This window comes from Mustelus asterias, chromosome 18 (assembly GCF_964213995.1).
Source record: "Mustelus asterias chromosome 18, sMusAst1.hap1.1, whole genome shotgun sequence".
Taxonomy (NCBI): Eukaryota; Metazoa; Chordata; class Chondrichthyes; order Carcharhiniformes; family Triakidae; genus Mustelus; species Mustelus asterias.
The window spans coordinates 54,116,602-54,133,278 of NC_135818.1; the positions used below are offsets into that span (position 1 = coordinate 54,116,602).

A 16,677-nucleotide genomic window follows, 5' to 3' on the forward strand; every position below is an offset into this window, starting at 1 on the left:
TTTCCAGCCCCCTCATGTCACTGAAATCCCTTAACCAAATGCAGAACTGATGTGATGTGACTGTGGTCATGGTACATTCACTCTCAACCTTAGACCACACTGGCTTCTCCAAATTATTTCCTCTATTGCCCAGATCCAATGGGACTGAGCTTGTTTAGTTCCATTCTTACCTGTCCAGTTGTCCCCCGTTTGAATTACCCAGAGTATTGGAGAGTCTGTAACTCCCTGCTGCTTTCTCTATGGCAATGTTTCGGCCAGAGTTGACTTGCCAACAAATCAGCACCCCCTTTTCTTCCGTAGTATAAATTGTGATCACTTGAAATTTATCCAGTGCAAAGACAAAACTTCCTCTGATCCTCTACCCCAGCAGTTCCCAACCTGTGGTCCACAGGCCACAGGAGGTCCATGAGGGTGGAAAAGAAAATACAATTATACGCACCTTGTATCATAATGAATGTTACATTATTTGCAATGGGATTGATTGGTCAAAATGTGGAGGAGCTAGCACAGATGAGGCCCATGTGATGTTAGGTCAAAACGGTGGGGCTGTTATGCGTGCAAGTGGCTCCACTAGAAACATCCAGGGGAGGGTCGTTAGTTGCAACAAAAAAAAGCCTGCTGATCTCATGACCATTTTGGAGAAAGGGGTTGAGAGTTAATTTTATCAAGGTCTTTCCACTGTATTTGTGAATATTTGCAGCTCCACGTGATGAGATGGGCAGTGATCACCATCAACTACTTCTGCACACTGAGGTCCACTGGCTCTCCCGAGGAAAGATACTCACATCTTTGAGCATGATGAAGTGAGAATTTTTTTTGCCTGACAAAGTTTGAACTCTCAACACTTCAGTGACTTGCGAAATTGGCATATATAACAGATATTTTCAATCACTTAAAAATGATCTCCATCTGACAGTTTTTTTTAACGTACAGGACAAAATAGAAACAATGATTGAGTAAATAGAGATGAGGGCCAAATGACTTGATCAGTCAAATTACCACTCGTTTGTGAATCAGTCAGATTTTTGGCCACGGCAGAAATGCAACTTCCAAACAGCATGAAACATGACATCAGGAAGCACCTGTAAAGTTTGAAAATAGCCCTGTGAGTAGTTGCCTGTTCCTAACAAAGTCCAACTGGATATGAAATCCCTTTGCGAGACCTGACACCCTCACAAGCCTGACCTCGAGGGAGCAAGACAAGCTGTGTGGAACTGTCCTGTGACAGTGCCTTAAAACTGGATTTCTCTCAGAACTTCCTGACTGACCTCTGGCTTAAAGTTGCTTCGAATACCCAGAACTGTCCAACAAGGCAGTAAAGTTCCCAATGCCTTTTCCTACAACTTATGTGGCACTAGATTTTCAAAGCTTGTCACATTGAAGACCAAATATCCGAATAAACTTAACATTGAACCAGATCTCCGATTGAGACTGTCATCCTTGGAATCTGACATTCAATCTGCCAAACGTCAGCCTTCTCATTAGGTAAGCATCATCCGTTTCCACTGGTAGGCCTACTGCAGGTAAACATGCTGTGACAAGTGCAACGTGTTTGTGTGCATCATAAACTGTTAGAAATAGCTGCATTTTTAATAACCATTGATATACAAATTTGACTCCCGTCAGCCACAGATTATATAAAAAAAGTTTAAAGCGGCTTGTGTACGTTGTGGTCCGCAAAAGCTTTTGATGACAATCTGGTGTTCCACAAAGGAAAAGGTTGGGAACCGCTGCTCTACTCTACTTAGACATTTATGTTCCAAGGACTACATAGCTTCGTTATCCTCACACTCAACGGTATGAAGTTCATTTGCCAATTACATGCCCATTCTGTAAACTTGTCATTGTCTTCCTGTATTTTGTCACAGTCCTGTTTTGCATTAAAGACAAGCCCCTACCGTCCTGCCAACTTTGTGTTGACTGCAAATTTTGAAATTTACTTCCAAATCCCAAGCCCAAATTGTTAATGTGAATATCGATCAATAATGGCCCCAAGACTATTATTATTTTCAATAATGGTTCCAAGATTGTGGAATACAACTTAGCAGTTACTCAGTCTGGAAAAAAAATTCTAACAGATTCCTTTGTTTTGTAGTCAGCTTGGCATCCGTTCTGCCACTTGTCCCCAATTGCATATTGACCTTAGTTATGAGACTGCTTTGCAGTATCTCAAAGGCATTTTACAAATCTAAATTATATTGGCTCTACTCTGTGTTGCCATTATCTACTTTATTACTGCTTCAAATAATTCAATAAGGCTGATCAAGAATAACTTTTCCATTTGAAATTAGCACTGGATGGTCATAACAATTGATACACATAACCCTCGAAGTTCCAAGACAAAATTCCTTCATGTAAATGGGAGCTAATTTCTGGTATCTGAACAATACCCATGACAATCAAGTTTGGCTTGATTTTCAAATTAATATAAATCAGATCAAGGGTCAGCAATCCTCTAAGATTGCCCTGGACCGACAGACATTGAAGAGAACAGGAGACAAACCCCATTTGGTATTTTAAAAACTGTTCATTTAATTTTCTTTGAACATTTTTGATTATCTATTAACATTGGAAGTGGAAAAGTAAAGGTAGTTTCACTGGACATAGCTGGCAACACTAATATGGTAAGAAGTCTCACAACACCAGGTTAAAGTCCAACAGGTTTATTTGGAATCACGAGCTTTCGGAGCGCTGCTCCTTCATCAGTCCAACGCCAGCAGCTCCACATCAACACTGATATGGTCACATCTCAAAGTACAGTGTCACTATCTCTGTGGAGTTTGCACATTCTCCCCGTGTCTGCGTGGATTTTCTGCGGGTGCTCTGGTTTCCTCCCACAGGCCAAAGATGTGCAGGTTAGATTGATTGGCCATGATAAATTGACCCGTGTGTCGGGGGTTTAGCAGGGCAAATGTGTGGAGTTACGGTCAGTACAGACTCAATGGGCTGAGTGGCCTCCTTCTGTACTGTAGGGATTCTATGATTCTACAAAAATGGAAAAGTGTAACAGCAGACTCTCCCAGTTGTTGCCATCTTTGATATTTTCGTTTCATTTTGCAAGCCAAAAGTTCCCACTTACGTTGCCTCTAAGTGACATACCAGAGCGGATTGTGGAGTTGGATGAGGGCTAATAGGCCTTTGCCAGAACTGGCTTGTGTTTGTCTTTGTCAAGCATCCAGTTCTGTTGAGTTCCTTGTTCTGTTCATTTCTTATCCGCATAACTTTTAAGGCTTCCATCCATCTTCAAATGCTTCATCAATGACATTCTCATCATTAGGTCAGATGAGAGTATATTAATTGATGATCGAACAGTGTCTTGTTCCAGTTGCAACTCCTCAGATACTGAAGCAGCTCGTGTCCATATGCAGCAAGGTCTAAACAGCATTCAGGTTTGGGCTGACAAGTGGTAGGTAACATTCGCACCACACAAATGCCAGACAATGACCAGCGCCAACATGAGAGAATGTAACCATCTCCCCAACATTCAATGGTATTGCCATTGCCAAATTCCCCAGCATCAACCATTGACCAGAAACTTAACTACACTGGCAGGGAGCAGGGGCTGGTGATAGCAGGGCAAACCTGCCGTGGGATAAATAGTTTGTGTAGCCCAAAATAAAAATGGTTAAAAATTCAATCACATTTAATGAGCAGCCTACAATGATCCCTTTAAATACCACTGGTTTGGTTATTCTATATTCACATCCATTAGTCTTTATTAAATTACAAAATCATGTTAATAACCTACATTTAACTAAGTTATGAAATATTGTAATTCAGAAGGCGCAATTGCAATGTCTGGAACATATTTAAGTCAATGTTCATGCTCTACAAAACTAAAATGTACAGCAAGATTGAACATGCATTGTAAAATATTGATTCCATCTAATTTCACTAATCAATGATCATGTAAACTGATTCATTGTCATAACATGACAGAAATGTTATTCTTGTGAAACAATTGATGTGAAACTGAAGTGATTTTATTTTTATTCATCAATGGGATTAATTGCCTATTACTTATTGTCCATCCCCGATTGCCCTTGAACTGAGTGGCTATTTCAGAGGGCATGTCAATCACATTGTTGTGAATCTGGAGTCATGTGCAGGCCAGACCAGGTAAAGGGTTTTTTTTAACAACAGTGAGTTCATGGTCATCATCAGACATTTAATTCCAGATTTTTATTGAATTTCACCAGCTACTGTGGTGGGATTCGAACCCAGATCCTGACAGCCTTACCCTGGGTCTCTGGATTACTCTAGTGAAAATACCTGTACCACTACCTCCCTCAGTACAGTATTAAAATACTTGGCTCATTTGGCAATTACGGACAATGCTGCCGCAAACACTTTACACCTTACCCAGCGGTGTGCCTCAGGGATCAGTGCTGGGCCCACTGTTATTTGTCATTTATATTAATGATTTGGATGAGAATATAGGAGGCATGGTTAGTAAGTTTGCAGATGACACCAAGATTCGTGGCATGGTGGACAGTGAGGAAGGTTATCTCCAATTGCAGCAGGATCTTGATCAATTGGGCCAGTGGGCTGACGAATGGCAGATGGAGTTTAATTTAGACAAATGCGAGGTAAGGCATTTTGGTAGATTGAACCAGGACAGAACTTACTCAGTTAATGGTAGGGCGTTGGGGAGAGTTACAGCACAAAGATCTAGGGGTACATGTTCATAGCTCCTTGAAAGTGGAGTCACAGGTGGACAGAATGGTGAAGGCAGCATTCGGCATGCTTGGTTTCATCGGTCAGAACACTGAATATAGGAGTTGGGACGTCTTGTTGAAGTTGTACAAGACATTGGTACAGCCACGCTTGCAATTCTGGTCATCCTATTATAGAAAGGATATTATTAAACTAGAAAGAGTGCAGAAAAGATTTACTAGGATGCTACTGGGACTTGATGGATTGAGTTATAAGGAGAGGCTGAATAGACTGGGACTTTTTTCTCTGGAGCGTAGGAGGCTGAGGGGTGACCTTATAGAGGTCTATAAAATAATGAGGGTCATGGACAAGGTAGATAGTCAATATCTTTTCCCCAAAGGTAGGGGAGTCTAAAACTAGAAGGCATAGGTTTAAGGTGAGGGGAGAGATACAAAAGTGTCCAGAGGGGCAATTTTTTCAGAGGGTGGTGAGTGTCTGGAACAAGCTGCCAGAGGTAGTAGTAGAGGCGGGTACAATTTTGTCTTTTAAAAAGCATTTAGATAGTTACATGGGTACGATGGGTATAGAGGGATATGTGCCAAATGCGGGCAATTGGGATTAGTTTAGGGTTTTTTTTTAAAAAAGGATGGCATGGACAAGTTGAGCCAAAGGGCCTGTTTCCATGCTGTAAACCTCTGACTATGAGTGGAGATATTATTTTCAAAATGTAATTTTTATTTTCTAAATGAAAACCAGATTTTTTTTCTGACCTTTCTGGTTCTTCATATTAGGTGCGGCTAAAAAAAGAATAATTATAGGATTAAGCAGCAAAATAAATAGTATGGTGTCCTATAGCTTTTAGTCCCTTAATGTAATATGATTGCAGTCTTCAACATTTAAAATGCATGTTTAATGCACTAAGTGTATTCAGCTATTACTGCAACACAAACAGCTGACCCTCATTTGATTTTGTATACTGATAACTACAGAATCTGTTGCAGATCGAGTCCACTGTATACTAATATTACCAAACACTAGGGCGCTTGCATTTACAAGAGGTTATAGAAACATTTACATGCATGACCGAAAACAATATACAAAGCAAACTGTAACTAAAAACATTGCCATTTGGTTTTTTGATGAAATGATAATCCAAAATTAAGATTAACACTAATATTTATCCAATCTCTAATTTACAGTGTCTGATTGTGAGACCAGGTGAAGTGTTCATGTTTGAAATATTCAAAAGATAATGGTTACCATCACGCATTTCTGAATTTAGTAACCGAAAAGTTCATCAACTTAATTTAGTGAAATATAATCACAGCATTATGAAGATTGGAAGTTAGGATAATCAAGTTTGAGTACTCTATTACTACAATAGAGTAACACGTAATTCTGATGGCTGGAGAGATTACCTATTGGACATTTTGAATCTTAGCAACCAACTGTTAAATTTTAAACAGGCTGGCACTTAACTTGCTCGAGATGTGTGCGTGACTTTTAAATCCAACGGAAATGACCTTAGCTTTTTGCATTTACAGTACTGATGCTGAACCTATTTTAAAGTTAAAGGATCGGTTTAATCTTTTTTTGCGCACTGATCATAATGACTTGTAAATGTAATGATAGACATGTTTTAAACTGAAAATTCTAATCCGCTGCCTATTATACTCTCAGCTTATTCCTGTTTTTCCTCCTGTTAATGCTGGTTCATGCCCTGGAGGATGACCTTCTCTCAGGCTTTTACTAATATTTCTGTGGTTGCTAGGAGGAACACCAGCAATGACTTTTCCCCCAAGGTTTATTCCCTTTATAGGGAAGCTTGTAAACTCTCGCAGACGGAGGGATTAAACCGGAATCTCAATCGTGATACTGGTGCACAATATTATAAAGAGCAAAAAACATTCACTCCAAGAGGTATTGTACTGGTTAACCTGATCAGACTTTGTGAAGAGAACAAATACCCTAAAGTCATCTCTCAGGGACTCAAGAGCTTTGGGGAGTGGGCAGGAAAGTGTTGCTGAGATTGAAGATCAGCCGTGATCATACTGAGTGGTGGAGCAGCCTTGAGGAGCTGGATGGTCTATTCCTGTTCCTATTTTTATTCTGATGTTTTGTGGGCCTCAGATGACAAAGATGAGAAGGTGAAGATGAAACTAAAATCTGGACAGCCAATGACATAAATATAGTAACATATGTTTATTTAACATCTAGTCATTTCTCTTTAAGCATCAGCATTTACTCCAAGTACGCTTACATTGGCAGAAATTGGAACTATGGAAAGGAAGAAAAGAGCTTGCATTTAAATAGTATTCTTCACAACCTTAGGATGTCAAAAAGGAATTTCACTGCCAATTAAATCATTTAAGGCTACTTTTGTAGTGTGGAAACACAAACAGCAATATCTCACAAGTAGCAATAATGGTCAGATCATCTGTTTTGGTGGTGTTGTTTGAACGATGCATATTGGCAAGAACATTAACTATCTACCCATCTATTCTTCATAGTGCCATGAGGGAGTAACAGGACCTTGATTTAACAACTCATTGGAAATGTTACATCTCCGACAGGGCAGCGAGCGTTAACCTGGATTTTGCATTCAAGTCTCATCAGTGGGGCTTGAACTCTCAACCTTAGAATTTAGAAGTGAGAATGCTGTCCCTGAGCCACGGTTAAGATAGGCCTTGGTGTAGACAAAGACAGTCATTAAAAAGTAAACAGAAATCTGGATGACAAAACATGGAAGTGGTCTTGGATTTGGATGTGACTTTGCTTAAACCAGTGTTTACTGCATGTAACTATGGGCACCCCATTATCCTAAAGACATATGGCAGAGGTCACAAAGATTGACTGGAATACCAGGAATGAGCTTTTAGGAAGGTTTGAAAGTAAATATTAGTGCACTGGAACAGAGATTGTTGGAGGTGTCTGTTTGTGTGTGGGGAGGTGTGATCCAAGTTGGGTTTTTGTCAATTATGGAAATCTTTGGGGGTAAATAGTGATGATAGTGGATAAAACAGCAGCAAAGGGGCAGAGAGAGGCTCACCACAAGTAACAATGAAGTCAGTATATAGGAGACTTTTGAAGGTAGAGAAGTACAGACCATAAGAGGTGGGGCACAGGATATGTAAGATGGTGCCAGGCGCAGAGAGCTACAGCTGAAGATTGCTGAGTACATTTGAAAGAGTAGATTATGTGGCCTGTCAAGCCTCCTCTGCCATTCAAAATGATTGTGGGCTTCAACTCCATTTTCCCACCTGCTCCCATATCCCTTAATTCCGAGGTTAAAAATCTGTCCATCCCAGCCTTAAATCTATTCAACAATGGAGTATCCACCACCCTCTGGGGTGGAGAATTCCAAATATTCCCAACCCTTTGAGAAATTTCTCATCTCAATCCTAAATGATTGATACTTATCCTGAGACTGTGCCCCCATGTTTTAGACACCCTGACCAGCAAAAACAAACTGTATCTAAATCTATCAGGCCCCTTCAGAATTTTGCAGGTTTCAATGAGATTGCCCCTTAGTTTCCTGAACTCCAGAGTATGCAAACCCAATTTACTTAACCTCTCACCATAGGACAACCCCCTCCTCTTCCCCAGGGATCAATTTAGTGAACCTTCACTAAAATGCAGAGATTAAAACTGCACACAGAATTCTAGATGTGCCAGTTTCCCCCTCATACCTATATAATTGGCATTAAATTGAAGATTGTTGTTTATGATTGGGGCACGTCACTTTCAAACTTGACATCTAATTCAATGGTATTATGATCACTACTTCTCAGTGGATCTTTTACTAATATTACTAATTAACCCAGCTTCATTACACATTAGGTCCAAGATAAGATTTTCCACAAAACGAGTTGCTCCAGAAACTGTCATGAAAACATTCCATAAACTCACCTTCTAGTTGACTCTTGCTAATTTGATTGTCCCAATCTGAATGAAGATTAAATCCGAGAATTACTACATTCTTCGTTACAAGCTCCAATAATTTCTTGTTTAATGCTCTGTCCAACAGTAATCTATTAGGGGGCATACAACATACTCCCACCAGTGTTTTCTGACTATCACTATTCCTAATTTCCATCCGTACTGATTCTACTTCACGATCATCCAATGCTAGATCCTTCCTCACTACTGTCCTTGTGTCATCCTTTACCATCAGGGCTACCTCTCTTTTGTCATTATCTTTTAGAAATATTCTATATCCTGGAATATTTCCCAACCTTGATCACCTTGTGACAATGTTTCTGTAATGGTGATTGGATCTAAATCATTTGTACCATTAATTCATCTGTTGCAGATACTTTGTGCATGCAGATAAAGAGCCTTCCCTTTTCAATTTTTACTTCTATTTTTGACCTTCTTTGCCAATGTACAATTTGCCCTTCTGCATCCGAACCAAAATTCCATACTACACACCTGTCTACGTTTAACTTCAGTATCGCCTCCTCTCCAAGTTTATTTCCCCTTACTCTCTTCAGCTAAGGTGAGGCCAATACAGGGGTTTGAAACAAAGGATGCGTTATGTAAAATTTAATTCTCCAGCACATGGTAGAGAGGTCAGCAGAACTTGGTGAACATAGAGGTATTGGAGATTAGGACTCTGGGCCAGAGTAAGGAGTGGGTTACTACACAAGGTAAGAGTTCATGGTATTGGCTATAACATATTAACCCACAGGATGATTAACAAGAAACAGAGTTGGAATAAATCAATTCTTTTTCAGGTTGGCAACCTATATCTTGTGGGGTGCTACAGGGCTGAGTGCTAGAGACTCAAATATTTACAATTCATATTAATGACTTGGATGAAGGGATCAAGTGTATTAGGAAGGTAAATTTGACATTTGGAGTATAATGTGGAAAATGTGAGGTTGTCCACTTTGGATGGAAGAATAGAAAAACAGATTAAGTGGGAAGGGGGCTACAGAATACTGAAGTTCAAAAGAATCTGGGTGTTCTCCTACATGGAATCACAAAGTTACCGTGCAGGTACAGCAAGTAATTAGGATAGCAAATGGAATATTGGTCTTTATTGCAAGGGGGATGGAGAATAAAGTAGGGAAATCTTGCTACAATTGTAAACAGCATTGGCAAAACCACACATGGAGTACTGTGTATAATTTGGTTGCTTTATTTAATGAGGGATACACTTGCAATGGATGCAGTTCAAAGAAGGTTATTAGTTGATTCCAGGAGTGAAGGAGTTGTCTTATGAGGAAAGGTTAAGCAAGTTGGGCATATATTCATTGAAGTTTAGAAGACAGAGGGGGGCTGTACTAAAATAACATTTTGATGGGGCTTGACAGGTTTGATGCTGGAAGGATGTTTTCCCATGGTGGGTTAATCTAGAATTGGGGATATCTAGAACTAGGAGACAGTTTCAAAATAAGGCATCTCCTGGGAGGAATTTCTTTCAATGGATTGTTAGCCTTTAGAATTTTCTTACCCCAGACAGTGGGGCTGGTTCACTGAATATATTCAAGTCCGAGTTAGACAGTTTTTTTGAGCCAAGTGATTGAAGGCCGAGGGCCAAGCAGGAAAGTGGGATTGAGGCCACAACCCAGATCAGCCATGACTTTATTGAATCGTGGGGCAGGCTGAAAGGGCACAATGGCCTACTCCTGCTCCTATTTGTTTTATGCAATGTGTTGATGGCGGCAGATTTGTGAAATCCAAACTCACTGATTAAGGAGGGGATGATGGTTCTGGCAGTCGCGTTGAGTAGAAAGAGAAGCAATGTTGGACATAGAAAAATGGCCTGAACAAAGCAGGTAAGAAGCATATGCAATAGGGAACTGGAATAAGCCAATGAAGACTGTTCAAACAAGTTGGCATTCTTTACTCAAAAATAAATTCTATATTTAATGTTCCCCAATGAAAACAAGACATGCAACTGTGAATGTAGTCATAATTTTCCAGTGCTACTGAAAGTTTAGCAGGATTGTGTTACCTACACACTGCTTTTCTCACAGTAAGCAGGTAATATTCATTGTAAGCAGATAATAGAATCTTGTAATTAGCTCCCGCAGGATGCAATCTGCTTCAATACACAAACGCAGCAATGCCAAAAATACTAAAAAAGCAAATAACCACCCTGCTAAATGAGAAAAAAACTTTTCACACTTTAATTCAAACCTACAATTAATGTATCCAATTACTTCACCAGACACTCTTAAAAGATTTTTTAGTAAGAACATTCTACACTTCCAATCATGGGTTGTATTAAAGATGATATCTTATTCTCACCTTTTAGAAATAAGCTCAGAACAAGCTTTTTTGAACTGTCTATAGATCACAAGATTGTATATGCATAACAAGTTGGTTGAAAGGTCACCTCAAATCATTGAAATACACTGATTGGAAGAAACTCTTGTTCATAAGCAAACCATTAAATTGCCTAGAATAAATTAAAATATTTGAAGAGTTCATTATTTTTCTGGGAATAGTGGACGGCCAAACTTAATTCAAACACAAGATCATTCCTGTGTTCAATATTTCGTTAAAGGAATCAGCAATTTAGAAGCTTGATTCATTGCATATAAAATGTTGGAAATTTATGCATTTCCTACATTACAACAGTGACTACTGTTAAAGATATATTCTTTAAAGATACAATTTCTAATTTTTCTGGCTGGATTTTCAAAAAATCTGGAACTCTAAGAGAATGACAAAATTGCTCAGACTGCTGCAATGCAAATAATTTTGCATTCCATCAAGTGGGATGATAAAGCAGATGATCACGCATGAGAGATCCCATTCCCTGTTGGCTTCACACCATCCGGAAACATTCAAATGCTTGAGACAAGGCATCAAAATGCAATTACCTGTTCTGAAACAATAACTGCAGCATACATGAATAGAATTACTCTGGAATATACAGCTGGCAAGGTACTTGAAGGAGACCTTACCAAGCAGTAGAGGGAGAACAAAAGACAATGTTGCAATGAACATACGCTGTCTGAATCTGTGTACTTCCTCTGTCTGTTTCTCAGATGCATTATGTCCAGCTTTCAAAGTAACCACCTGGAGAAGAGAAATTTAGAGATTGCAAAAAAAAAACCCTCGGAAATCTGCTCCATGCAACTACACCCAGGAAGACAGCTGAACAAAATGGCTGCAATGTGGAATTGCCACATTGGGACCAGCCAAAGAACAGCTAATCATTTATTCTATTTTTATTTTTCATGATTTGTAAAAATCGTTTAAGCCTATCCTATTCCCTGCCATCTGTGTTGGTTTGTGTGGTCCCAGATGAATCAATGGTGGTTGCAATTTATCGTGTTTTTTATTGTTGAGGAAATAGTTTCAATAAACTTTTGTTCTTTATTTAAGAAAATATGTCTAACTACTTGCAACTTAAACTGTAAATAGTGGGACTCCTATAGAATTGGCAAAGCACATCCTCTCTAAATTCACAAAAAAACCGTTATGGTCAAACCTTGTGGGGGAGAATAAGGGAGTAATTTCACCCCCACTTCCAATGTGGTCGTAACACGACACTTCAAAAAAGGTATTTAATTGGCTGGAAAATGCTTCAAGACATCTGGTGTTTGTGAAAATGTAAATGCAATCCTTTTTGCTTTATTTTAACAAAGACTACTCCTAGGAAGACCAATTTTAAAAACTTACCAGCGTCTCAGAGCTACTTCCCAGTTCTTAAAATTAAAAATGAGCCAATTTGAATTTCTGGATCATAGATGATTACTTGATGTTCATATAATTTAATGGATACTTCAGATCTGGAATTTCTGCCATAGATCAAACCGGGAAAAAAAAAATCATGTTCACCAACAGATAGGGATGCACTATTCTTTTGTAAAATTACCATTCTTTACAAGATTAATGATAAGTTTGGCAAATATAAAAATGCTCAATTGCTCAGTGAGGAGTGAAGCATTACAGGAACACACTGGGTTCACTTCCTGGTTTATGTCTAGCAATTTTATCTCAGTCAGGGCAGTAGAAAATTTACTATTAGCTTCAGTGTCCTTGGGGTTTTTTTTTTAAGCAGGGTGGCAAGGAGGGGGAAGAGAAAAGCCAACCAGGATACCGCTCCCAAATCACTATCAAGCACCTTCTACCAGAAGTGTAGATGACTGCTAAAATGTCTTGCACCTCCCAAGTCCATGATACCTGCTGTCACGCACCACCAATGCTATAAATAATGGCCACTTGGGAGAGATAGCAGGCGGCCATCTGTGCTCATGAAACCATATCCTAGTAACGGTCATCTGATAATTCTCGAGAACAGTTTTTAAACTAGCGCGAAATTGCTAGAACTCAGCAAAATGGATCCATTCTGTGTTTTTGGAGAGTGGAGGAAATGTTCTGGCAAATTAATTTATCTCATGGACAAAACAGAATTTGAATGAGACTGTACTCAAATTTGCAAAAAGGAAAAACCTGAAAATTATTGGTGAATGTTACAGCAAAACTAAAGGAACGTTGCTGCATAGCACTAAAATAAGACAGAAAATACCTCCTCAGCTGTGACTCTAAATGAAGATTTTAAAAAATGCAATTCATCTGCCATGTGACTGATATGCCATACTCCACAAGTACTGTGCCAGAGTCACATGAAGTTTAAATTCACAGTCACTGTTTCTAGGCTATAGTACTCAATACAGACTTGAAAATGTGGCAACTGCTATATTTGTAATGTGAGACAGTGCAGAAAACAGCGCTCAAAATTTGCTTTCAATTTGAGACGACGACGTGTTAACGAAATTACTCAGCTTCTCTATGGCCTTGCTTAGGATGGACACTCAAGGGTCTTAACATCATGCAATGCTATTAAGGGACAGCTCTATTCTAAGGTCAGTTTTGATGGTAATTTCGGTTGCTGGGGAAGTTTCTTGTAACTGAAAATTTGTTTCTACCTTCACTTTAAAATGGAAAATAGAAGCTTTCATTTGCATTATCAGAAATAGATTAATGCAGTCTTGGCATGGAAAATTAGTGACGTTTACCACTTACCACAACACTTCTCATTTAGTGAAATGTACTGCTTCAACAGCAATCCATTGTGCAGAAACTGTAGTTTAGTAACTTAGAAGTTTAGTAGTTGTGATAGGCTACTTCATGTACTTTTTAATCCAATATACAAGTGTGCCAAGTCCCAAAGATCCATCAATTCTGTATTCTGAATCAAGTGAATGAGGGTAAGCTGCCATATTTGATGCTACAAGGAAGGCCGGTACTAGATATATACAAACTAGGACATCTTGAGCTCCAATTAAACATCACATGGGTGCTGTCTAAACATTCTTGAATGCAAGTTCTTCTCTGAAGGCAGTGAGTAATCTTTCAATAATGGTTTAATATTCCCAACATCAAAGCATTCTAAAATTCAGTGTATAATAAGAGATCTCAATACTTGTCCAAATATAACTGCTATATTAGATGCAACCAACCAAGCTTGGTAAGAATATATAATTATTCACCAGAGTAAAAACAAATGGAACATTACTCCTAAAGCATTGAATATGCATACAAGAGTGCTGGAAAATCCCAGTTGGTCTGGCAGCATCTGGGGAGAGGGAAATAATTAATGCTTCAAGCCCTTATGATCTTCTTTAGACTCCTCTTCGTCTATGAAGAAATAGTGTGTCAAAGGTTACAATTCACTGTCTTAATCCCACCAAGTTTTTAATAAGGTCCAAGACCCTTGATTTAACTCTTTCCATTGCAGCTGTTTGAAAATAACTATTTAGACAAAAAAGTTACTATTGGACAATGTTGGTTAAAACAAATCAGTATATCACAACTAAATTGAGGAAAATTCCGTTTTTAGTATTACAAAATCAAAGTACACTACATGGAATCACCCACTTAACTAAATGCTATTGTTCTCAGGTTATATGGTGATTACTTCAGTAAATATTTAAACATGATATAAACACTAACACGTTTTATTCATGACAGGTTAATACATGAAAACATGGATTTTTAAAAAATAGATTGTCTTTGACTATTCATCAGTAAAACCTATCCACATGAATTTAGAAATTATACTTAACAATAGAGGGAGGAGCTACATGCCAAAATCAAGGAAACACTGATGGGATTTTCCCAACATTTCAAAAGCAAAGTTTTATTAAGTCAAATGACTAATAATGTTATCCATTTGGGGTCAAACTTTCAATCTTTGTAATGAAGCAAACTATAAATGGAAGCATTCCCAAGTGTTGCAAAATGTAAGCCTATATATTCAGTATGTATCTACAGAATTGAGACATACTTCTAACTTGTATATGGTTTTTGTTTCAGGGTCATTCTACTCTTGCCCCTGCAGAGAAGATATGGATTAACAATGGGAAAAGAACTATGATTACATTTTTGGGTTTCTTCCAAGCTCTTTACACTAGGTTTCAGGTGTCAAATTTAAAAAAAAACAATTCAAGATTGAAAGAGAACATAAACTTCATGCAGACAGACAGGCTGATGGAATGGGTAAACAAGCAGCAAATGAAATTTAATGCAGGGAAGTGTGATTTGATTCATGAAGCAAGGCAATATAAAATATAGGTTACAATTCTAAAGGGATTGTAGGAACTGAGGTACGGTGGGGGTGGGTGGTACTTGCGCACAAATCTCAAAGGTGACAGGGCAAGTTGAGAAAGCATTTAAAGCAACATATGGGATCCTGGGGTTTATAATTAGGGGCATGGAGTATAAGAGCAAGAAAGTCATAATAAACCTGCATAAAACAGAGGTTTGGCCACATCTAATTCTGCGCTTCAGGAAGGATACATGTTTTTAGAGAATGGTTTCTGTGATGTTGAGAAGTTTTTTTCTGAGGGTCCTTGGTATGTGGAATTCTCTTCCCCAGAAAATAGTGAAGTTTGGGTCATTGAATTTATTCAGAGTTAGACAGATTCTTGATGGACAAGGGAGTCAAGGATTCTGAGAGCGTAGGCAGGAAAGTGGAATCGAGATGATCCAATCATCCATGGTCTTATTGAATGGTACAGCAGACTTGAATGGCCTACTCCCACCCCAAGTTTCTGAGGATAGATTGAAGTATAGGCTGTTCACCTTGGAGAACATGATGATTAAGAGGGTATTTGATGGAGAAATTCAAAATCATGAGGGTTCTGGGCGGAGTATACAAGCAGAACCAGTTCTTGTCGTCAGAAAGATCAAAAACCAGCAGACACTGATTTAAGGTTATTAGCTAACAGGGCAAAGGCAATATGAGGAACTTTTTAATTATGTAGGGAGTGATTTAGGATCTGTAATGCACTGCCTGAGAGTATGGTGGCAAATTCAATTGAGGCTTTCAAAAGAGAATTAGATAATTGGCCAAAGAGAAAATAATTGCAGGGTTATGGTGGTGGGAGGAGTTGACTTGGTGAGTTGTTCTTGCAACGAACCTCCTTCTGTGCTGTAACCACTCTAGGAATTTATGATATGTATAAGCAGTCTCATCTAGTAAGTGGTACGTGAAAGATTGCAGCTGTAGGAAACCAAGCTAATGTACTGTTTCTTCTTGAAAGTGTCTTACCACTGTGGACACATAAGTAAACTAACGTTTCATTGAAATTCAAAGATTTTTTCATCCCAGTGGTTTCAAACTTGTGAAATGTTCTAAGGCTTCAAAGTAGCTCTTCGTTATTTCACAGGCCCAGATTTTGAATATCTGACAAGTCTAAAATGGAGCTGCTTTGTACAAATAACCACAGCATTGAATTAATCCCCTTGCCAGCCTCCAGCTGAAAACTTGCAACACTGCAAACAAAAACACAAGAATTAGTAGACCATTTAGCTCTGTAACTAAAGCCATCTCTGCCATTCACTAAGATTATGGTTGATCTGATTGTGGCCTTAATTCCATTTCCCCGCCTGTTCCCACAACCCCCGACTCCCTTGTTGATCAAAAATCTAATTTAGACAGCTTTGAATATATTCCATGATCCTGCCTCCACTGCCTTTTGGTGGAACAGAATTCCACAGACTAACGACAGTCAGAAAATTTTCATCTTGCCTCAGTCTTAAATGGGGAGACCC

At 38.8% G+C, this 16,677-nt stretch overlaps 1 long non-coding RNA gene across 1 annotated transcript in view; it reads left to right on the forward strand.

The window, feature by feature from the left end:
* The window catches only part of LOC144507158 (uncharacterized), a 111,091-nt gene extending 96,197 nt beyond the window's left edge, over positions 1–14,894 (forward strand). The window contains exon 4 of the long non-coding RNA XR_013500041.1: positions 11,661–14,894. This is a non-coding gene — a long non-coding RNA (uncharacterized LOC144507158). The remainder of the gene's footprint in view (positions 1–11,660) is intronic.
* The last annotated feature ends 1,783 nt before the right edge of the window (positions 14,895–16,677 follow it).